The sequence below is a fragment of the Saccopteryx leptura genome, chromosome 2 (genome assembly GCF_036850995.1).
Source record: "Saccopteryx leptura isolate mSacLep1 chromosome 2, mSacLep1_pri_phased_curated, whole genome shotgun sequence".
Taxonomy (NCBI): Eukaryota; Metazoa; Chordata; class Mammalia; order Chiroptera; family Emballonuridae; genus Saccopteryx; species Saccopteryx leptura.
Window position 1 is genome coordinate 130,222,880 of NC_089504.1, and position 25,106 is coordinate 130,247,985.

The 25,106-nt window shown below is 39.8% G+C and overlaps 1 protein-coding gene and 1 pseudogene across 1 annotated transcript in view; one reads left to right on the forward strand and one right to left on the reverse strand.

The window, feature by feature from the left end:
* The window catches only part of LOC136393880 (spermatogenesis-associated protein 31D1-like), a 371,407-nt gene that overhangs the window by 254,900 nt on the left and 91,401 nt on the right, over nt 1-25,106 (reverse strand). The gene's annotated exons all lie outside the window — the stretch shown is intronic.
* Nucleotides 12,043-23,152, forward strand: LOC136393884 (receptor-type tyrosine-protein phosphatase S-like; annotated as a pseudogene).

Genomic DNA, 25,106 nt, shown 5'->3' on the forward strand with positions numbered 1-25,106 from the left:
TGGTGCTGGTTTTGTGGCGGTACTTTGTGAATCACTGGATTAGCTCATCTCTCAGTCACTTCCAAATCTAAAATCTGATTCAGTTGTAGATTTTTATTTTTCTGAGAAGGGAGAAACCAGAAAATAAAATGGAATATTAGTTTCATAAATTCATTAGTATATCTTTAATATAAACCATGCAAGAATATGAAGGCTGCATATCTACTCTGCCATTAAGCCAACTGGAGTAAAATACTCAAGTCTACGTCCTCAATTCATAGGAAAAAGGAGAGTAAGAAAATTGATATTTATTAAGAAGCTATTAATTAAAAGGCATTTCACCAGCAATAGCCTTATAGCGACCTGGAGCAATGTGTTTCCATGTTACGGATGAGAAAACGGGAGCTCAGGGAGGACACATGGATGACCTAACATCACAAGGCTTGCAGGGGAAGAGACAGCTTCTGAACCTAGAGAGCCATACTCTTACCATTTGCCAAACGGACTCATAAAACAAATATATCAGAGACTACTTTCCCTGTCCTACTTTTGTGAAAAAAAACATAGTTCTTTCATCAACTCAGCCAATACTTAAATGTTTAAATTATTTTAATAAGTAAAAATGGAAACTTCGAGAAAAAGTGGGGCAGGGGTGCTTTTAAAAATATGGTGACTATTCCATGGGCAAAAATGGAATTTCTTCCCTGGTCTGTAATGTCCAACCACTAGAGAAAAGAGTTCAGAAATGGTGTCTAGGAGTTTACCATTGCATCTCTTGCTCCTGGATCTGTGCCACACACGGATTAGCCACTCAGTACATATTGGATGAATAATGAACCTTGAGAGGAAGTGTCACTTTCCAAAACAATACAGGGAGCAAAGCCAGACAAGAATTCTAAATAGATAGTATAATGTGTACTGTATAGGTAAAAAATAATAATAAATTGTAGTAGCATTCTTACATGCCAAACAAAATTGTTTCCATTGTTACTTGGTTGGAGGAGAGGCTTGGAGAATACTGGCTATGGGCCGGATTTTGTGGGCCCCAAGCCCTGTAGGATACTTTACTTTCATTATATAAGGCCTTATGAATGTTGAGTCTGGGGCTTGTATTCTAATTAGCATTATGTCCGGTGTTAATGGAAATGTAGGCTGCATCCCTGAGAATTATCAGAGCAATAACTTCTCTTTCCCAATATCATCCTCCCTATATGAGGTAGATTAAGTCTGCAAAGAGAAGCATTTAGTGCTCCCAGAAATGGAAGCACCATAGAGAGTCCCTGGTGTTAAGAAAAAGCTCATTTTCCTTGAATGGATTCCTTTCTAAAGAGCAGTTTGCTCAGCCCAGATCACCACATTCCCTCCATCTCCAGAACAGACAGAGAAGAAATAAAACAAGCTATTGCTCTTCTCAAAGGCAGTATATTTGCTACTAGATGGTTTCTGTTGAATCCAGCCCTTGGTTTAACCCTCTTTGGGGTTCCCGTCAACTAAGAAAGGCAGCGTGGGGTCCCAGAATCGGTGCAGACTCAGTGAGCGAGGCTGCCAAGGCATTTGATAGAATGAGCATTGCCAAGCTGTTCCTGCATCTCTTGGGGTGTTGCTAAAATGAGGCATTGCCTTTGAAGAGAATCCTCCAATGGAAATAGCTTTGACTTCAGCAAATGTGTATTCTTCTGGGAAAGTTAGAGAAAGCCGCTCACAATAGTGATTGGATTGCACAGAAAAAGACTTGGTGCATCCCCAGAAACTCTCTCCTCCAGAGAAAAGATTATCTGCACACAAAATGATCCCACATTATGTCACGTTCCTCCTGGCTGAAGTCAGTTATGGCAGGCATCTCAGATTATATGTCTAGAGTGTGTCAGATAGAAATCCTTGAGTTGATTCTTCAGTCGATTAAATACCCTGTTGATTACTCAAATGTAGTTCTTCTGAAAGTTTTGTTAATAAAAGGGTAAACTGTCAGGTGCTGCCACTCATCATCTATATATTTGAATGCTTATGAATATTTTAATATAATTATATTTAATACTGTAAGCTATAAGCACTATAATTTCCTTTGACTTATGTTGCAGTTAGATACATTACTTGATCAGCGCTCTCAATGACTGATTTTAGGCACACATATTTGGTTAATTGGTTAATTTTTCCCCCTGCCTGTGTTTGTATGTCATTTACTCTATAAGGGTAAGGAAGTCAGCCTGCCTGCAGCTGAGTCTGGAAAAAGAGCAATTATTTTCTATCAGAACAAACAGCTGTCAATAATGAGTTCTGAATTAAAATTAAGAGCAAAGAAAGGGCTCTAGACATCTGCAGGAAATGTGAAAATATTTTTATAACCTAATAGCTGAGATCTGGACACGGTATCACTGAGTTTTCCCAGCTGTGCCTGCAATGTATTTTGCAATATTCCCAGACTGAACAGTGAAATTCATTGTATAAACTAGGCCACATTTTTTTTAATGTTGCTGCCTTTGAACAGGGATTTTGATTTCATGTAATCAGTATGAAATCTTCCTATTTCACTGTATTTTGCTGTGCCCCTGGTCATATATAATGAGGCTTAAAAATAATTCTGTTATCTTTCTGTTATCTTTGTATTATGTCTTTCCAATCAGGGTCCTATTGCTTGGGTAGTTTTCTTTCTGTTTTTGGGAAAATACTTTTGGTCTTTTTTTTTAAAATAATTTTATTTTTTTAATGGGGCAACATCAATAAATCAGGGTACATATATTCAAAGATAAGAAGTCCAGGTTATCTTGTCGTTCAATTATGTTGCATACACATCACCCAAAGTCAGATTGTCCTTTGTCACCTTCTATCTAGTTTTCTTTGTGCCCCTCCCCCTCCACCTTTCCCTCTCCCTTTCCCCCCTCCCCCCGTAACCACCACACACTTATCAATGTCTCTTAGTTTCACTGGGTATATACCCCCAAAACTCAGAAACATTGATACGTAAAGACACATGCAGCCCCATGTTCATTGTAAAATTGTTCACAGTGGCCAGGACATGGAAACAACCAAAAAGCCCATCAATAGACGCCTGGATAAAGAAGATGTGGCACATATACACTATGGAATACTACTCAGCCATAAGAAATGATGACATCGGATCATTTATAGCAAAATGGTGGGATCTTGATAACATTATACGACGTGAAATATGTAAATCAGAAAAAACCAGGAACTGCATTATTCCATACGTAGGTGGGACATACTTTTGGTCTTATTACATGGTATCTGATTTGTTTATTGGGGTTGTTTCTTGTGAAAAATACTTGCAAGATAGGCTTCTGGCATCTGAGTTTTATTAAAAGAATTCTATATATTTGATGGGATCTGCATATAGTAAGCTACTAGGTCTTTTTTTTTTTTTTTTTTTTTTTTTTTTGTATTTTTCCGAAGTGAGAAGCGAGGGGGAGGCAGACAGACAGACTCCTGCATGCGCCTGACTGGGATCCACCTGGCATGCCCACCAGGTCAGTGCTCGGCCCCTCTGTTGCTGCACTGCAATCGGAGCCTTTCTAGCACCTGAGGCGGAGGCCATAGAGCCATCTTTGCTCCAATGGAGACTTAGCTGCAGGAGGGAAAGAGAGAGAGAGAAAGGAGAGGGGGAAAGGTGGAGAAGCAGATGGGCATTTCTCCTGTGGGCCCTGACCAGGAATCAAACCCGGGACTTTCACACGCCGGGCTGATGCTCTACCGCTGGAGCCAACTGGCCAGGAAAGGCAAATCTTGCATTTTTGAAAACAGCCTTTGCAGTCTGCCTCTGCATTGTAGTTTTAAGTCACATCCAGATCTTTTTAAATTTATATATAGACATACATATATACATGCATAGATAGTTAGGAGTATATCTGATACATCACTTTGCTCTCATTTACTTATAAAAATATTAGAAAAGTAGTGTCTCTGTATCCTTGTTAGCCAGAGTGTAGCCTTGGAACCAGCAGTATTGGCATCATTTACAGCTTGTTGGAAATGTACAACCTTGGGTTCCATGCCAGAGCTACTGAATTGGAATGTCTGGGGCAGAGCCCAGGAATCTGAATGGTAACACTGCCTGGGACTGTGTACAGATCACTTGCATGGACACATAATGCATAATGCTTGGTGGCATAGAAGAGGAATCTCTCATTTCATATTTATGGAATTGAATTATTGAATATTAAATTTTCTTTTTCTTGTGTTTCAGTCTTGTGAGTATATTTTCTATCTTCTGCTCTTACCCTGTGTGGGAGGCAAACCCTATTCTCTCTACTTCCATCCTCTAATATGGCCAGTATGTCATTCTAAATACACTTAATACTAGTTTTCATTAATGATCATCTATGAATACTGCACTGATGAAAGTCATTCATCTGTCTGAAATAGAGCTGACATCAATATAATGAATTAATACATAGCCAGGTACATGATGATTTTTGAAATTGAATTTCTTGGGGTGCATTGCTTTATAAAACCATACAGGGTTCAAGTGCACTACTGTGTATCATCATCTGCACACTACATTGTGCACTCACCACCTAAGTCAAGTCTCTTTCCACCACCGTTTACCCCCCTCTGCCCTCTTCTACCTCCATCCACGCCCCTTTCTCTCTGGTGATCACCATTTGGCTGTCTATGTCCATTCTTTTTTTTTTTAATTCCTCCCCCTCTTTCACCCAGCCCCTACTTCCTTCCATATGACAGCTGTTGGTCTGGTCTATGTATCTTTAAGTCTATTTCTATTTTGTTTGATTATTTTGTTTATTAGATTCCACATAAGTCAATAATGTGGTATTTGTTTTTCTCTGACTTGCTTATTTTACTTAGCATAATCTGCAGGTCCATTCATGCTGTTGAAAACATTAAGATTTATTGGTATTTATTGCCATTTTATTTTTTATACCTATATTCCTCTTTGTCTATTTCTTTCTTCTTAAAGAAGGACTTCTATCATTTCTTGTAGTATTGGTCTGGTGGTTATGAACTACTTTAGCTTTTTTTTTTTTTCTTTTTGGTCTGGGAAGCTCTTTTATTTCACCATTTTAAATGACAGCCTTGCTGAACAGAGTGGTCTTGATTGTAGGTCCTAGCTTTTTATCACTTTGAATATTTCATGTCAATCCCTTCTGGCTTGAAGTGTTTCTGTTGAGAAATCAGCTTTGACAACCTTATGGGAGGTCCCATGTAGATAAATTTCTCTTGCTGCTCTTAAGATTCTCTCTTTTTCTTAAAACTTGGCCATTTTAATTAGGATGTGTTTTGATGTGTGCCTCTATCAGTTCTTGTTTGGGACTCCCTGTGCTTCCTGGACTTGTGTATCTCTTTCCTTCCCCAGACTAGGCGAGTTTTCAGTCATTATTTCTTCAAAAAGCTTCTCTATCATTTGCTCACTCTCTTTTCCCTTATTATGTGGATGTTTTTATGCTTGGTGTCGTTCCAGAGGTCCCTTAGACTGTCCCTTTTTTAACTTTGTTATTGTTGCTCAGCTTGGGTATTTTCTGTTATCTTGTTCTCTAAATCACTGACTTGATCTTCTGCTTCCTCTAACCTGCTATTTGCTGTTGATTCTAGCGAGTATATTCTTCATTTCTGACTGGTTCTTTTTCATGGTTTCTATGTTCTTTTTGTACTTATTATCTCTTTAGGTTTACATAGAGACCATCCATTTTTCCCCTAAGGCCCTTGAGCATCTGCTTAACCACTGTTGTGAACCCTACCTCCATCTTACTTAGTTTCTTTTTTGTGTGTGCAGGGGGCGGGGGGGAGCGGGCTTCTCAGGATATATTTATTTCTTTGTCTCCTCTGCCTTTTTTTGTGTTTGTCTCTGCTTATTAGGCAGCTCTGCTATGACCATAAAACTTGTTATAATGCCTTTATACTGTCTTGTGGGGCTCAGTGGTGCAAGCCTTTAGATCACCGGAGCTAGATGCTTCAGGAATGCTTCTTGCACAGGTTATGTGTGTCCTCCTGTTGTAGTTGAGTCTTGAATGCTGTTGGCCCATTTATGGGGTGGAGGTAACTCTCAGGCTGGCCAGCTACAAGGATAGACCTTGATCATAATGTGGCTCGTTGGGTCAAGCTCTGGTGTGGTCTGAAGCTCACTACTGTTTGTGTTATTTCTGGATCCATTTGGGAGAGTTCTGGTGCTAGGTAGCTGTCAGAGATTGCCTGTAACCAGCCTTGGGCTACCTGTCTGGAGCCACCTCACTAAGTGTCTGTGGATGCATCTTCTGGGCCTGGGTGTGTGTGGGAGTGGTAAGCTGTGCACAAAGTTTGGCTTCCTCCAGCTCTGAGCAAGAGGCAAATCAATAACATGCCAAGGCTACCTGAGATCTGCTCCTCCTGTTAACTACTCTGCCACCCCCGGAGATTCTCTGATCTTTTTCCAGAGAAAGACTAGAGTGGACCCAGCCTGGGTACAACCACAGTCTCTTCCACACGGTGTGAGCCCGGTAGGGTGGAGTGACCGGACTGGGAGTATGTGGCTAGTGGGTGCCTGCTGGGGGCAGTGTGGTCAGGCACTCAGTGTGGGAAAGTGGCCTCTATTCCAGAGCCATACAGCTCCGTCTCTGCCGGAGTCTTTAATCCTAGTTCACACAGAAGCAGCTCACTGCAGGTTCCGGTTGGTGTAGTCTTCTGGCCCCTCTTTAGGAGCAAGCTCAGCAGGGGTTAGGGGACCACAGAAGGTTGGGAGGGCAGGGCAAGAGAGGCTCCCATTGGTGGCGGTGGTGCTGGTGGCACTCTCAGGGTGGGGAAGGATGGTCTCCCTGCTCAGTGCCCCACAACCCAGCACCTGAGTCCCCAACTAGAGGCTCCAGGGGGTAGCACACCAAAGACCCCAGCTGTGTGCAGCGCTCTGGTCCTTCTGGGGGCTGAGCTCAGCAGGGTGGGGCCCTAGGGACTCGGGAGGACAGATTAAAACAGTCTCCCATGGGGGGGCAGCTGAGGTTGCAGGAGGGTGGCACACACTTTGCGCCCCTCCCCTCCATAGTCAGCCTCACAACCCAGTGCCTGTCTGAATGCCAGACAAGATGGTCTGAGGAAAACATGCTCCAGAGGTCCCAGCTCTGAGCAACACTCCCTCCCTGGGAACTCATAATGTCAGGGTCACTGTGACCTAGGAGGACAAATCAAAACTGTCACATTGGGGGCAGTGCCAACCAAGGCTGGAAGAGGAGGGTAAGACTGGCCCCTGTTCCAAAGCCACACAGTTCAGTGACTGAGTCTGTGTCTCAGGCTTCTTGAGAAAAAGTGCGCACACCAAAGGTCCCATTAGATGCGGCCAGCAGACCTTCCTGCAGGACTCGAGGTTGGCAGGGTGGTGTCACCTGTACTTGGAGGTCTGGGTTAGTGCTCTCCCCAGGCTGGGCTGTAAGGACAGCAGTACTTAGCCCTGCGAGGATCGCACCTGAGGGCAGTGTAGGATAGGGACTCAGGACAGGGACCTCAGTAGCTGACCCTCCAGCTCTCTCCTTGGGGCCACACCTCCCAGATTTTCTCTTTATGACTCCTGTATGCTGTCACTTGCCTTTCTTCTACTGGAGCCCCAGGTGAGTGCCCGAGCACAAGCTCCCCTGTGTTGGCCCTTTAAGAGAGCACCTGGGTTGCCAGCAGAACCCCCTTCTCTTCCAGGCAGGCAAAGTCCCTGCTGATTTTCACTGCTAGATGCTATACAGCGTCCTCTTCCAAGCCCTAGTGCTCTGGGTTGGAGATCCAGACATAGGGTTGAGAACCTACGCTCCTGGGGGAGGGAGTTTTGCAGCTGAGAAATCCCTCTGGCTTCTTACCTGCTGCACAAGAGTGCAGGGGCCAGCCCTTTCCACATCTGTGCCCACTTACAAGTCTCTGGCTATGTGGCTTCTGAAAATCCTTGATTCTAATACTGCTGTTCAGTGGTCCTTCAGTTGGTCATTCAGGTTTATTGCTCTGTCATTGAGCTGTACATCAGTTTGGCACTAAGAAGGAGGTGAGTGTAGCTTCCACCTAGTCTGCAGCTATCTGGGAATCGACCCTTGACAATGTTTTATGACAGAGTTTTAGTAGCTGCTTGATTCATTTCTCTTTGGGTAGCTGAATGGAGTGAGGGATCTACCCTGAGCCAATCAGGGCTACACTTTCAAATTCCCAATAATTTTGTTTCATTCTAGAGACTATAGAATATGGACTAAACTGATGTGGCCTTTTACAGAGAAAACCTCTGAAAGTGATGTCATTCCTTATACTCCTGTAGCATCATTCCCTTGACCTCATTCAGATTCAAGTCACCTACCAGTCATCGGGTCCAGCTGAGTCTGTTTTTTCTAAGCCTCATGGCCTCCTCTGTCCCTCAGTAAAATCAGACCTGCTGTGGCCTATTCAGGTGTTCTTTATATAAATATGTTAGCATCCTAGTTTAGCTTGAGCATCATATTTTAAGAATAATGAGGAATGTGTTTGGGACACAAATAACATGAGAACTGAGCCAACATCATACAAAACTCTCTGGAGCATTTGCATTTGAGCAATGTGCTTGGGAAAAATCAAATAAGACCCATGTGGATTCTTTTTGTTGTTGTTTCTTTGTTTATTTTGTAGGCTTCTTCTTTTTAAGAAATCTCCCTCCACCAATAGAGGAAAAATAAAATTCCCCAAGGAAATATGGTCTGTGTAGGTCTCCTCGACCCCTCAATATTTAGACTAAGATTCCTGTCGGGTTGGTTCCTCTGTTCTTAGTCTCTGCCTCCTCTTCCCTGTCAGTGAAGAGTGAACTTTGCATCCTCAGAGGATGCCACACAAGAGTGCAGTGCGCTTTTTCTTCCTAGGGTGATCAAGGTTCTGGGTGGTCTCATAAACATTCTCCTTCACATGATATCTTCTATGTTTTCAAAAACCCACTCCCAAAAATCTGGCAGCAGATGGCAGGACCAAGTCTGAGTGGCAAGGAGCTGCTGAGAATCCATCTCGCATCTCTGGGCAATATTCCTGAGCTGGTGAATGCAGTTCCAGCTTCTGTCTCTACCTCTCTGGGGCCTCAAGTGTTTATTGAGTCTTTGTTTTTATAATAGTAACTTTTTATCCATTATTCTATATTTCTTTTTAGTTCTACTATTATATGATTATGTTATCCTTGCAAAAATAATAAAAACACTTCAAATAAAGTGAAAGCCCAACCTCACCAGTCCCATTCTCCACTAAGAGGTAACTGCTGTTCTAATTTGTGTGCCTTTGCAGATCAAGTTCTATACATCAATATGTGTGCATAGAAAAATGCATAATCTTGTTCTGTGGAATTTTTAAAAATATGAGTGGCATTGTGATGTGTATATTGCTCTGGGCATATTTAGGTTGGCTCGTGGAAACCTTTTTTGTTGATACATGGATTTACTTACTCTTTTACCTTCTACATAGTATTATCGGTATTTATATACCATAGTTTATCCATTTCCTTAGTCGTAATAATTGTTTTACTGTATTTTCTTTTTATAATGCTACTATAATAGAACCCCCTTTCTGAGACTGCACATATGTACATATGTACACATACCTCTGTGACAGAATTCTAGAATTGATGGTGCATCAAAGAATGCATCCATTTAAAGTCTTAACAGGCATTGTAAAATTGCTCTCCCAAACAACCATTTTACACAGTATATATCCCAGGGTAAATAACATGGATAAATTCGGCATTTCAGTGACACTTCAGTAGATGTTTTATAAAATTTTTATTTTACAATAACATATAAAAGTAAATTAGGCAAGTAAATGTTTATATCCAAGAAATCTATCATTTCTTTGACCATTTTAGATAAAAGAAATGACAGAAGATATAATACTAAAATACTTATGAATCAGATTTTGGTAGAGAGCCCTAAATAGTCTAGAGATGACCAGTACAGATGCATAGTAAGTTAAATGTTAATTTTGAACAAAAACAAAAGAGTTGAAATGGCAGCCACATCAAGATCACTTCATAGTTTTATCAGGATAATCATCGGATGACTCATGTCCTAGTCTTAAAACTCAACCCATTTTCATAAATGTTCCTTTTTAATATTCTTGCAGTTCATGAATGCCATTCTTGTTATGGCTGAACTGGAATGTCCAATCAAATTATGAGCTGATATATATGTACAGAATACTCTCTATGATTTTTGGTCCATTTTACTGTCTTTGCACCTAACTAAATGTACTGTAAAATCTCCTAATTCTATTGTCTTTCTTTGCCAGATTAGTGAAGTATCCGAAAAGGGTCAGCATTAAAACTCCACCAGATTAATCAGGAAAGCTAATTCTTAAGCTAATCCCCAGAACGATTTTAGTGCAGAATGGCCCCCTTATGCCTCTCAATGTTTTCCTTTTGTACCTACTGCCATAGCGCCTCACGGGACATTAAGCATATTTCAACTTGTGGGACTAACTCAATCATGTGTTTAGAAAATGATAATATTGAAGTAATAACCATTTCCCAGTAGGCACACTTGTTTAATGGATTGCACAGTCTATCACTCGTTGAAACCATTTTGTTTTGGATTGGTTTGGCTTGTTTTTAAGGCAAAAGTTTGGCAATAATTTGGTCTGCTTTAATTGAATTATTGTCCTTATTGGAAGAAAACTTGGAAAGGTGGTTTTACTGCAGGGGTTATGGGGACCAGACTAATGCTATGCTTGATTTAAAAATACAGTCCACTTCCCCTTTTGCTGGAATTTTCTGTAACACAGTAAATGTACTGAGTTGTGCTGGACTCAGCCTGAAGCATGGGGTTATGCACTCTTTTGGGTTTTTTAAAGTTATTTAGAAAAATCTGTCTCTGTGCTTGGCAACTGCTCCGACAGAAAACAGATAAAAATAAGGGTGCTTTATCAGTTTTGCTGTTCTTACCATGTTTCAGGTTGAAGGCTGTTGAAATGATGCAAAACAAACAACACTAAATAGGGTTCCGTCATTAAGGCTGCTACAGGGAGCTGAATTTTTCAGGATCAAAGAAAAATGCATTTGCTTTTGGAACTACAGTCCTTCATTTTGAACGGTGCACTGCACTCAGATCCTGACGATGGGCGAAAAAGAGAGTAAACTGGAGAAGGAAGTAAAATATGTGCTGCTATGGGAACTTGGAAATTCAAAGGAAAGGAGGCTGGCATTCTTCTCAAAGCTCTGAATTTGCATTGTTCAGTTTCTTAAGAAAAAAAGAGTAATGCCTGGGGTTTATTTCTGAGCAACTGGAGTAAAGCATAAGCATGGCTTGTTTTCATCTCATAAAATTATAAGATCTCCCTTTATCTTTTAAACAGGTGTCAAAAAATACTCCCCTGCTGGGGGCTTTGGGGAATGTTTCTGTATAAATCATTGATTCCAGAGAGAGCTTCAGAGTTCATTCATATGTTAAGAAATATATAAACTTACATTTTTTAAATTTTGCAACTCAGGTTGAGCACCTTCGATTTTCCTGGCATGGCAATCACCCTAAGAAATTATCTAACACAATAGCGACAAGAAAGCTCTTGTGATTCCCCTCAAGGAGAATATTAACTGGTATAAACATGATAACTAGGGGGAAAAAAAGGTGAGGCAGTTGCTAATAAAGGGGTATAAATTGTCCTGTGGATCCAAGGAGAAATACACCGAGGGGAGAGTCCTGCTCCTTCGATGTGGCAGACAAGACAAGTCCGGAAGAAAGGGAGACACCAACAGGTAGACATGAGGAGGAGGAGGCGGGACCTGTGTCCACAAAGCCCAGAAGTGGGAAAGCTTAAAATACGTTTAATTTGCCTGGAGCTGAGGGAAAGTCTTGATTCTTATAGTAAACTTATTGCCTATTTATAAACATGCAGTTACGTTAATAGCTGTTCTCAGTATAGTTATTCGGTTATTTGTTTAATGTTATAAACGGTACTTAAAATGAAAAATAAATACATGGAACATGCCCTTTTCCCTCACTATCTTTCAACCACCCTGGCTTTCTTTTAGTTATTCAAATATGCTAAGCTGTTTTCATTCCGGGACCTTTCTGCGGGATATTCTCTCTTCCTTTCTGACCCTTTTCACTCAGCACAGTGATCCTTGCCTTATCGTAGTAGTCTGCTAGGGCTACCATAATGAAACATCACCCACTAGGGGCCTTGGGCAATGAAGATGTATTTTCTCACAGTTCAGGGGGCTATACGTCCAGGCTGAAGGTGCCATCAGGGTTGGTTTCTGGGGAGACCACTCTTGGCTGAAGATGGCCACCTGTTAGCCATGTCCTCACATGGGCTTCCCTCTGCACATGTACACAGAGACAGATCTCCGGTGCATCCTCCTATTTGTGAAAGGTCTTACTGGCTTAGGGCCCCACCATTATGACTTCATTTATCCTTAATTACCTGCCCAAAGGCCCTACCTCTAAATACAGTCACATTGGTGGTTAGGGCTTCAATGTGAATTTTTAGAGTGCACAACTCAGTCCATAACAGGTATCAATTTAAATGACATTTCTTCAAAGGTGCTGTACCAACACCCTGCACATTTACCTACTCACAGCAGAAGTTGTTGAGCTTTACAATTATATCTTTGTTTACATGATTATTTAGTATCTAATCTCCCCACTAAACAGTAACATTCCTGAGGAAAGGTCCTGACTGTTTTGCTTACCACTTCCCTAAGTCTTAGCACATCACGGCACTCAGTAAGTATTTGTGGGGTGATAGTCTGCAGAGTCTTATGAAAGAGCCTATCACAAATGTGGCTGGAGGAACAAAATAACGGGCACCTTCCTGTGTGTCCCTGATGGTGGGAATGGATGAATTGGGACAGTCAGCGTGTGCTGATAAAGCATAATGATGAACTGCCCCCTAGAGGAGTAGTATTAGCCAATTAACTTGGTGTAAGTACTCCTGCCAGGGCTGATTTCAACCTCAAATGTGACAGCACTGAATGCTACTCAGTAGCACCCTGTTATATAATATCTTTCCACCTGAAGAGCATAAATGTAAAATATTTAAGCAGCAATAGGTTTTGAGAATTACCCTAACTTTTAATACATTTACTTAAGCAGAATTTCTGAGAATTGACTTTTGCCAGCTCCAACACACCACTGATGAATAGTAGAATAAAATGGTTGAGGTTGAATGCATAGAAATTCATAATTTATTACTGTGCAGGGCACAAGGCAAAAGCAAGCTTAGCTGATCCTTAAATTTTAGACCTGAATGTCACTGAAAAAATGAGAGAAGAGCACATTTGAGCAGAGAAAATACTGCTTAATCTTGGAATCTTTTTATTTCTAGAGAAATTCAAGGGCAGTTTGAAATAGAGATCTTCCCTATGTTCAGAGAAGGGCCTATCTCTTTAGGAATCTGTTGTTTTGCTGAACCATGAAGAGGAATGAGAGAAAAGATAGTACTTTGGGGATATCATCTTCATTTGGAGGACTGGAAAAGGTCTGTAAATTAGGAAAAGAGATACAGATGGAAAAATCCAGAGAGACAAGAGAACAATCAGTACAAGGATCAAAGGGGAAAATATTTTTTCTGATGGACAGTTTAAAGGGATGTTGGTAGATTTCTGAAGATGAGAGTTAGGGTTCATCTTTCATTTCGGATTGCAACTTCATAGAACTTTTATCCTGTCATGACATCCAAGGAACCATTACATGACTCACATTTCTTTTTTGGCTAATGTTTAGTGCTACATATTTCAGGTTATTTTGTGTTTGAGATCATTATAAAATTTTCTCCCTTCCTACCATCAACCCCCAAGGGATAACCTCTGATATTTCCCATACTCCCTCAATAAGTGTCATAGGAACCAAGAAAAAAAGACTTCTCAAGGAAACTGCATTAGGAATAGACACTACTAAAGGAATGGTACTGGGGTGAGCCATAAGAAAGTCACTATTGTGGCAGTTGCTGCTAACCCAAATGACAGAAAGCCATGTGAAGCGGTGATGGTATTGTGAAATGTGCTCAAGTTCAGCATCTCAGAGAGCCTGCATCTGAGTCCCTGTTTGGCCATTTGCCATTAGCACTAAGTTCAGGGCAGTTCCCAAATGTTATGAGTTATGGAAGGGAAAAAGAAGCTGCCATTTTGCAGAATGCCTCCCAGGCACCAAATCCTGTTGTGGGAAAGCACATTACTACCATTTTATTCACCGTACCAGTATATGGGAAAGCACTAAGTTCCCCCCAACATTAGATATTTTTTATTGGAAATAACGAGAGAAAAGAGAACACAGCTTTAGGGGATAGATTAAAGCAAAATTTTGAAAGCCTAATCTTAAATTATCCAGCAGAGATTGTCATAATTCCCCAGAGTTAACATTGCCTGTTCCTTGTTGTCATCATCAGAGGTTGAAGTCTATACCTACCAAGCAACTGCCTCTTTCTTTAGGTTAATTATTATAACCATGTTTTAAGAAATGCAGGAAAATGGGAAAAATGTTAAATAACTTTCTCAAGGACACCCAGCCGTTGGTATCTGGAAAAACTATCTTGAACCTTAGGTCTCGCTTCAAGCTAAGAAACCCCTCTATCATTTAAAATCCCCAAATTCATCATCCTTTCTTTTCTTCAAGTCTTGGTGCAAATGTCACATCACCAAAAAAAAAAATTAATATAACCTTTCTTTCTTGTATTATAAATAGTTCTGTAAAGTATCTTCATGATAGACTCTGAGATATTTAAGGTGGAATCTAAGTCGTCTGTAGCAAAGTTACTGTATGTTACTTAGCAAAGTACTTCATTATTCATTGAATGAAGAGATGGACAGGTGGACAAATGAATGAACACACAGAAATACAAATGACAGGAGACAGTGGCATGTAGCAAACGAAGGAGGCTGCCTGTTGCTTGGTATATAAGGTGGTGATATATTACCTATACCTGCTGATTGCATGTTTCCCAGCCAGGTACATATCCATGACCAAGAATTTTGAATTCCAACATACTTGACACAAAATAGCCTAAAAGAGTTGATAAAATAAGAGACGAACAAGGCTTACCTTGAGATTTAAGAACACAAATGTGTTATTTTGTTAATATCTTTTCTTCCAACACTGAAGTAAATTCCAGTGTTTCAACAGCCTGACCCTGTGATCCGTTCAGTAAGTTAGACTGTCTTTTTGGAATGGCACATCTTGTCTTCTCGCTTTGCGGACTCTCTACCTCCTCCTCTTTGAGCCAGATTCCACCAATTGGAAAATGACCCATAAGTCCACAAGTGATGAAGTTTAAAAAATGCCTCGGAGCTTCTTCCAATGGAGTGAGGTTTTTATTTCCCCATCGGGAATACTTGAATTTCACCAGGAATTTCAAAATATATTAAACTCTGAAAATAAAGGGAGTAAAAACTAGAACACACCCACACTCTATAGTGATAGCTTTTTATTAAGAATTTTTTCCCACTGAGAATACCTTGCACTATTTTTAGCGTGCAACACTTTACTATCTTAATTATGTACTTCCCATTTGGTTGGTTTTAGAAATTCCTTGCTGACTTAAAATATGAAATATTTCAAGTCCAGTGATTTACTAGTTTTTTTGATAAATTGAACTAAAATAGACTGAGAATGGTTTACAACAATATATAATAGCCTAGTTAGATCTTTACTATTTAAAAAATATTTACTGATATAAACAGCCTGAATGTATGGTTTTTCATAATGGTTTCAAAATAATGTCTACTTTGTATTATGTGAGTAAGAAGCATAGTAATTATGGATTTGATATTTTACACACTGAAACCAGTCTAGTTTGACTTGGTATATTGTTCCCTGCTCATTGGTTATGGTGACTTGATAATACTTTTGACTTTAGAGTGCTCCAAAATTATCACAATAGCCATTGGAGTAGAATTAATGAGTTTTAAAACCCAGTTAATAATAAAGAAAATAATGTTATTATTATATATGTTAGTTTCCTGATGTATTTATGTAGACTTTTCTCTTTGTTTTTCTTGTAGTGCGGGAGTTGGCCGGACTGGCTGTTTCATTGTAATAGATGCATGTTAGAGAGAATAAAGCATGAAAAAACTCTAGATATTTATGGCTATGTAACTTTAATGAGAGCCCAGAGGAATTACATGGTTCAAACAGAAGACCAGTACATCTTTATCCACGATGCACTGCTGGAAGCAGTGACTTGTGGAAATACCGGAGTGTCCGCGAGAAACTTGTATGCCTACATTCAGAAGCTGACACAAATGGAGACAGGAGAGAATGTCACAGGAATGGAGCTAGAATTTGTTAATCCAAATTCGGAGGAACCCAAAGCATGAAGGACAGGAACAATGTCCGTCGTTTACACATAAAAGTTTTATTGTCTAGCTTGGCCAAGCGGCGGGAACTCGGACAGAAATCTGACTGAGAGCGCGCTGGCCCTTTGTTCTACTTAGTTTTTATAGTTTTGTAAGTGGGAAGTACAGAAGCAAAAATTGCAATTAGGAGCCCCTTACTGCTTTTGGTTATAGTCATATGTCCTTTAACATGATAGGACCACGTTCAATTTGCAAACCATACATCATTTTGGAGAAAACAAAATTTACAAGTCAACACAATGGTAGAAAGATATCTCTTTACATATTAAAAGGCCTTCCTATATTTTCTAGTGTTCATCAGCCATCTCTCTGTCCAGAGTCAGAGGTATTAACCACATGCATTTACATAAGAGAGGTAGTTTCAGTGGGGACAAATGCCCGCAAATGGCTCATTGCTATAAGAAAAGGTTTATTTTGGCTTTTCCCTTCCTGCACCTGGCTAGCCATTCACTCCTTTCCCCACAGGTGTGGTGGAATGTCAGGGAATCTATGCTTCCTTCCCTTTTCATTTACAATACAATGGCAAGAGCCATCCTAGTTATGCTAATCACACAGCACAGAGACTATTCTCACAATTTCTCTTAACCCAAATTAATAAAATGTTCTCCAAGCCTCCTAAAATATTAATATTAATTCTGTAGCCTTTGGTACTTTACAACACCTGTGGGTGAAATGGCTCAGTGGCTCCTCAGAATTTAAGGTATGATATTGGACATGATCTGGTCATTTAGGAGCAGGTCACTCTGGGGTCATCTTTGAGTAGTGGCTTCACTTTCTTAACCTTTCAAGTTTGCTAAGTTACAAGATTCATTTGACCTTGTCCTCAGGCATATGACTATAAACACTTGCTTCCTCTATTTCTTTTCTATTCTGTGTTTCCCAACAATACCTTGAGCTCTTTGTACCCAAATTTAAACTGTGAGATCATACTCTCAGAACATAATATTTAAAAACTTAATAGGCCAAAAGGAGTCCATTAGGTAGAAGTGAAAAGCAGTATACAGTTTGAAGAGTCATTTGCTTCAAAGTAAACAAAAGCTTTGTATCTAAGGAGGAAATCTTGGGTACCTTGCATTCAAACAAAAGGCTAACTTATCTTGTTTGGATTTTTCCTTTTTTCTATTCGACAGCGTCCAGCCAGCTCTAAAGCTCACACCTCAAGATTCATCAGTGCCCATCTTCCATGTAATAAATTCAAAAATCGCCTTGTTAATATTATGCCATATGAATCCACAAGGGTATGCCTGCAGCCTATCCGAGAGGTAGAGGGATCTGATACATCAATGCCAGTTTTACTGATGGATACAGGTATACACTCTTGTTCCCCTGACAATCCAAAGCCTTGATATTTACATGTGTCCTACTTTCTTAGCAGGAATAAATTTTATCTCAATTCAAAGCATTTTCTTTCTGCACAGATCAGCATTTGTTTTTTATAATTCTGAATAGAAGAAGCAGTCATGGAGTTTTTAATCTGGCTTTCTGCACTCTTTCAGAAGCCATTTGTACATGGAAGGAGTTAATGAAAAAGCTGTTTTGCACCATATTTCATAAATTTAATAGATTGTGTAAGAGTCATTTCTTTAAAATGACACCGTACAACTATAGCTTAAACGATTTGTGTGACAAATGAAATTGAGCTAATTAGTATTGCACTAAAATTTAAAAAATGATAGACATACATCATAATATTAACAAAGCAATTTCTTTTGCAGAGTCCCCAAAATGTATTAAATCTCCTTATTTGATTAAAGAATATTAACAGAAATGTACTGCCATTGTATTAATGATATATTTTTAGTTTTTATTACCAAGTTTGATGTTTACATAGCAAATGCAAACTTTTGCATGTTCTCTGATTTTTTTAACATGCTATTTCCATTCTCTGTAATTCAGACAACAGAAAGCCTACATTGCTACCCAGGGGTCGTTGGCAGAGACCACCGAGGACTTCTGGCGGATGCTGTGGAAACACAATTCCACCATCGTTGTTATGCTCACCAAGCTGCATGAAATGGGCAGAGTGAGTGTCTCCTCCTAAGACATTAATTCATGTAGACATGAGGATTCAATTTTAATAACTCAAGAGCCAGTGCCATTGGGAAGTCAGAGTACTCCAGAAACATTGGGGCCATTCATTACTCTGGGTGGGTTTTAACTCACAAAGCCACATCGAGTTCTTTCATTTGTGTGCTTTGAAGAAAGATCTAGTATTTTGTTTTCAGGGAAACACAATTATAGAGACAAATAAGTAAGCAAATGACCCTGTTTGACTTATGTCCTGTCTCTCAACATATTTTTGTTTCCTTTCATTCTGGACAAGCTGAAGTTTATGAACTAACGTGCCATTATTTCTCTATAGGAGGGAACTTGACGTTCTTTCATATCTGAGGCCAATTCTTACTTGCTCACCATCCACTCCCATTGCATAAAGTATTGTAAAGTTACATAGGTAACTCAAAGGTAATCTCAAATCTACTTTTAAAAAATTATTATGCCCTGACCAGGCAGTGATGCAGTGGATAGAGCATCGGACTGGGATGCTGAAGACGCAGGTTCAAGACCCCAAGGTTGCAAGCTTGAGCAAGGGCTCATCTGGTTTGAGCAAAAGCTCACCAGCTTAAGACCAAGGTCACTGGCTTGAGCAAGGGGTTACTCGGTCTGCTGAAGGCCCGCAATCAAGGCACGTATGAGAAGGCAATCAATGAACAATTAAGGTGTTGCAATGCTCAACGAAAAACTAATGATGGAAGCTTCTCATCTCTCCATTCCTGTCTATCTGTCCCTGTCTATCCCTCTCTCTGACTCTCTGTCTCTGTAGGGGGAAAAAAAATGATTATTCAGAAAATATACATAAAATAGTATTAGAGACACAGAAGGACTTCCCACTTAAATTTAATATATGCAAGCAAGCATTGTGCCATATTTGCTTGAGATATTATCTCTTTTAGTATAAATCAAATGATAGAGATTTATGTAAAACCCAGCTTTTAGGGCCCACGGGGGTGGAGGGGAAAGAACTAGGAAACTGAGTTGACTATTCTGATTTGGTCATTGACACTGTGAGACTGAGCCAAGTCATTAAAACTGCCTGGGCTTCAGTTCCCTCAGCTGAGAAGGGAGATTGGACCAGATCAATTCGGAGGTTTCTTTCCACATTCACACTTGATGGTTCTCTTCATTCCAGTCCACCATGGTGCAAGTCTACTGAGGTGCTGCAATGCACAATTAACATGGCCAGTATTACGTCCAAGGACAGATGGAATTATTTAGTTAACATATAGATATAAAGATGTTACCCTATCAAAGTATTCAATCCAATGATTGTGTATTGGCACCTAATATATTCCATGTCCTGTCCTTGATACTATGGGCAAACATTGAACCACAGGATTTTGCTATTCTCAGGAAACTTGCAGATTCAAAGAAAAAAATAACTTGCATGCAGTTGGAATGGGCTTTCATTTTGAAATTTTACTAATGAAAAATATAGAGAGAGAGATAACTAGAAGACAGACAAAACTTTATTTCCCGTTTGTATGGTTTACATAAACCTTCTCTCCTTTCAGGAGAAATGTCATCAATACTGGCCAGCAGAACGATCTGCAAGATTCCAGTACTTTGTTGTAGATCCCATGGCTGAGTACAACATGCCACAGTATATCCTTAGAGAATTCAAGGTCACAGATGCCAGGGTAAGTTGGCACAGTCTTACGCTCTTAACTATTAGCTGACAAGTAGTCTAAAATGCACTTCTGGGAGAAACATTTGCGAGTGACTTTATTCCCAAAACAAAAAGAACCCACCCAGCTGGGAGGAATTTTTTTTTTAAATATAAAAGTAACTTTTCTTCTGTCTGGCAAGTGTTCTCACAAACCCAGGTTGGCTTCCTTTCAAATATAACATCTGGCAGCTCAACTTTAGAACTGCATTTGGTGAGTATGTGTGCTAGGAAGCATTTACTGATTGGCTGACTGTTCTTACAATCACCTTCTCAACTCATTCTCTTTGGAACTTTCTTGACTTCTTCATTACTTGTGGCTGTAAAAATGTTGTTTTGCAAAACCCTTTAGGTCATGTGGGCTTGGATTTAATTTGGTATGATTTTAAAACTGCAGAGCAAATGGCATTTTTTAGAAGAATCGAACAAGCTTTGCACATTTTAATTTGATTGCTGGTATGGTTTATTCCTTGGTGTGCTAATGTGTCTGTGCACCAGAGCTGTGCACCCACGACCCTGGGTGGCTAATTTTCATTTTACATTTCTTATTTGATCACTGAGTCCAAGGTTCAGCTCTGATGTAAGATGTTCTGTGTGTAAACTTTAATATCCTTGCCTTTAGCCATTCTCAAACCGTGACTATAAATATATCTTAGGATAGAGGGGTCAGTCCAAAGCTCTGCTTTGTTTTTGGAGCTGTCACAGTGGGTGGGTCAAGTGCAACTCCAGTGTAAAGCTATTTACTTGATCCATTGTTTTTTCTGGAAAGCTGCTTTCTTAACCAATACTCATGTTTAGAAACTGTCTGCTAATCTCTAAAGCCGGAGCCCTGGCTGTTGACCTAAAGTGGACCAGAAATTGGTTAGCAAGCTGGTAGGCCGAGGTGACAGACCTGTTAATGCCAGAAAATCTGAAGTCTTAACTGCTCTGAAAGTGACTGTACACAAGGCAACAGTTAAGTTCCTAGGTCTCTTTTTTGAGCTGCTCAACTAAGCATGCCTTGTTAAATAATAATAATAATAATAATAATAATAATAATAATTCCCTTTCAGAATTTGAAGCAAGACAAGTGAATGAGAATGTTACTTGCATTCTAAGCAAATTCAACCCACCACTTCTAATGATAAAGAGTTGAAGCCAGGCTCTGTAAATGCAGGAGATACCTTCTTTACTACTCCTCATGTGCCCAGATTTCATCTGATCATAATATGCAAAAGGAACAGCGAAGCAGAGACTTGTTCATGTGTTTATTTTCATTTTAAAGGCTTTTTATGATTGAATAATTATCCTGGCTGCCATAACATTTGCCATTTGTGCTCCTTGTGTGTTTCTAATCTCAACTTCCCAATTTAGAAAACCAGTTGGCAGTTGAGAATACTGTATTGTTAAGTAGGTGACCTCTAAATGGAGTCACAGGTTGTTGGCCTCTTCTCTCCGGCAACTGTGGTCAGAAATGAAATCCTCTAAATGTCCGGAAGAGTACAAGTCTGCATTGCCTGGCCTCTGGCTTCCTTCCTGTGCTTTTCAAACCTTTTCCACAAACAGGGGAGTAAATCATGCTTCCATGGTAACCCAGTTAGTTATGGGGCAAAGCACACAAAGTTCTCACAAAGTTGATGTGATCTTCCTATTTTATAACCCTCCCCAAATGGTGCCAGTCAGAAATAGCCCTGTTCTAGTGGACACCGCCAGGCTGGCTGATGCCGGCCCGTCTCATCGTGAGTCAGCCCCTCTCCTCAGTATGACTGAACGAGGAAGACTGAGTCTCGCTCTGTAGACTCACCCAGAATCTTGGGTACATGCTCACCTGTATCCGAAAATCATTTAAATGGAAAAAGAGGTGAAACAAAATACAAGGTTGGGAGCAGGGCCTCTTCAATTGGGCCCTGTCCCTCTAAGTTTATAATTTGGATTATCTCTATTTATTCTGGGGAGAAAGGTGATGCTCATAATTGTTATTCCTGCTTCTGTAAACAGAAGGCCCTTCTGCTTTTTAAAATTTTTTTATTTTGCAGGATTCCAGAAGGAAGCAGAAGGGCCTTAGTATTTTCTTTTAACACAATTTATACTTCATGAGGCAAAGCAGTGTTGCCTAATCACTATAGGAAAGAGTCTCCTTTTGCATCTTATTTTCTTTCTGTGTTTTGATTTGTCTGAGTCAACACCCCCATTGACGCCTTAATTCCTGTGGTCAGCCAGGAAGAGTCCTTTTCAAGAATAAGAGCATTTATTTGCTCATAATCTCTTTGGTCTACTTGAGGGATGCCTCACTGCCTACTGAGCAGCATAGTCAGTCACATGATGTATGTTGTATGTTCTGCCAAAGTCTAGAGATTGTATGCCTCCAAGTTAACAGCAGCTACCTAATTTGTGTCAGATATTTTCAATATCTGTCATTTGACAATGCTATAAATAAGCAAGCACGGCAGATGTAAAGTTGTATCAATAGCAAACCCTCTGTTCTAGATGACACGCCTGAATGCTCCTTTCAATAAGAAGTCACTGGATTCTGCAATTTTTGAAATATAGTATATAGGTTCCACCTTGGTTTTGAAGGCAAACTTTGGGTCTCTAAAACATGCACTCATATAGGAACTGCACTGCTCTTTACTTTATGAGGTTTGTGACTGGGCCCTACAATAGCAAACTAATTCGCAGTGTCAGAATGTATGAATGGAGACAGTGTTCACAGCAGATAAAACATGCATGTAAATAAGTATAATATGCTGCTAACTTTTTATCCCTTTTTCTTCTTTTTGGGAATATCATCATGTTTGCTGGTGTGGTCTGTGCCCCGGTGGAATACTCCTGGTGTCCTTGGCTTTCTCCCGGCAGGACGGTCAGTCCTAACAGTGAGACAGTTCCAGTTCACTGACTGGCCAGAGCAAGGAGTGCCAAAGTCTGGAGAAGGATTTATTGACTTCATTGGCCAAGTCCATAAAACAAAAAGAGCAGTTTGGCCAAGACGGACCTATTTCAGTCCATTGCAGGTGAGTTGAAAATCAGGGCTGATGAGTTTTCATTTGTAATCATGTGGGAACAACTTTGAAAATATGGTTTTGTTTATTTAGTGTAAGTATAAACTTCTTGTAGTGAATATACATAATTGATATTTTGTTCTCAAAAATGTATTGTAAAACCTGAAACAAAGACTCATTTCCCTTTTCTTCCATAAAAGGAAAATCACCAGAAGATTTTTATCCCCAAATTTTACTTCTTGTAACAAAGAACCAAACTGTGTTTCTCTGGCCTATTTTACCTTAGCAGGAATCATTGGTACATCCTCTTGTGATAATTTTATTTCAGTTAATCAATTTTTCCTCTTTTTTTATTCATAGTGTTCCATGAATAAATATCACTTGGTATGTTGCTTCTTGGAAAAATTATAGTTATCAAGCCTTAATGACAGTACTGGTTTTTCTGGGTTTTGCCAGTCAATAACCGATTAGAATGATACCTCGGTTAAAATTGTAGTGCAGACAATGCATTTTAGTGAACATATTATTTTATAAACATAGTATGTCACTTTGCAATACATCATGAGTATATATCTAGATCTTTAAAGTCTAGATATATACTCATGATGAGAATGTTACATGCATTCTAAGCAAATTCAACCCACCACTTCTAATGATAAAAAGTCTTATAGAATCTTTTCTTAATATTCTCAGTGACAATTACCTGTTTTTATTCTAACCATGTTTTTGTGTGTCTGTCTCACAGTGTTTTTAATTTGCATATTTTCTGATGCTAATGATGAACATTATCTTTTCATATAATCTTTTACTCTTAATGGCATTTTGGAAAAGAAAAGAGAAGCAAGTGCATTTAAGTCATTTTAGCATGTAAAAGGAAAAAAGTTTCTTCTAAATACTTGAATACACATATAGCAATGCCAACTCTGTAGCTCTGTACTTCTATACATTTATCATGTTAGTGTAGTTACCGTGGGATTAAGGAGCAGCAATACTGTGCACTGGGCTTACTCTGTAAGATTACTTCTTGTATGGATTTGAGAGAAGAATTCACTGACTTGACTCTTCAGGGTTAACTAAAAGGCAGAGCAGAACGGATTCCCAAAGGCTTTCAATAATGTTTACATCTGTGATGCATTAGTGATGAAAATCAAAGAAAAATGAGGGCTGGGACATGGGCACATAGTATAAGACTGAGAGATGGATGGCAAGGTGTTTGGATGGGCTTTTTCACTTTATTGTAAAATGGGATGTATTACATATGCCAAATGACAACTGTGAAAGTTGGGTGAGAGTACATGGGAAGATCAAGGGTTCTATCTGCTGCTGTGCATGTTTAAATATTTCTGTGTTGCACAAGTTTTTTTTTAATTTTTCACTTCATTTTTTAAAATATTTTTTTATTTTATTTTATTCATTTTAGAGAGGAGAGAGAAAGCAAGAGGAGAGAGAGACAGAGAGAGAAGGTGGGGAGGAGCTGGAAGCATCAACTCCCATATGTGCCTTGACCGGACAAGCTCAGGGTTTTGAACCAACGACCTCGGCATTTCCAGGTCGACGCTTTATCCACTGCGCCACCACAGGTCAGGCGCACAAGTTTTTAAAAAGTAAAAGATGTTGGATACCTGATAAGGAGTGGAGGGAGCACCCAGCAAGTACTTTTTGTATGGATTTGAGAGAAGAATTCGCTGAAATGACTCCTCAGGGTTAACTAAAAGGCAGAGCAGAACTGATTCCCAATGCCTTTCAATAATGTTTACATCTGTGGTGCATTAGTGATGAAAATCAAAGAAAAATGGGCACGTAGTATAAGACTAAGAGATGGATGGCAAGGTGTTTGGATGGACTTTTTCACTTTATTGTAAAATGGCACGTATTACATATGCCAAAAAACAACTGTGAAAGTTGGGTGAGAGTACATGAAAAGATCAAGTGTTCTATCTGCTCCTACGCATGTTTAAATATTTGTGTTGCACAAGTTTTTAAAAAGTAAAAGATGTTGGATACCTGATAAGGAGAGGAGGGGGCACCCTGCAAGTGTGCATCTGTCCATCAAGAAGGGAATTTAGCCCTGGCCGATTGTCTCAGCGGTAGAGCGTCGGCCTGGCGTGCGGGGGACCCGGGTTCGATTCCCGGCCAGGGCACATAGGAGAAGCGCCCATTTGCTTCTCCA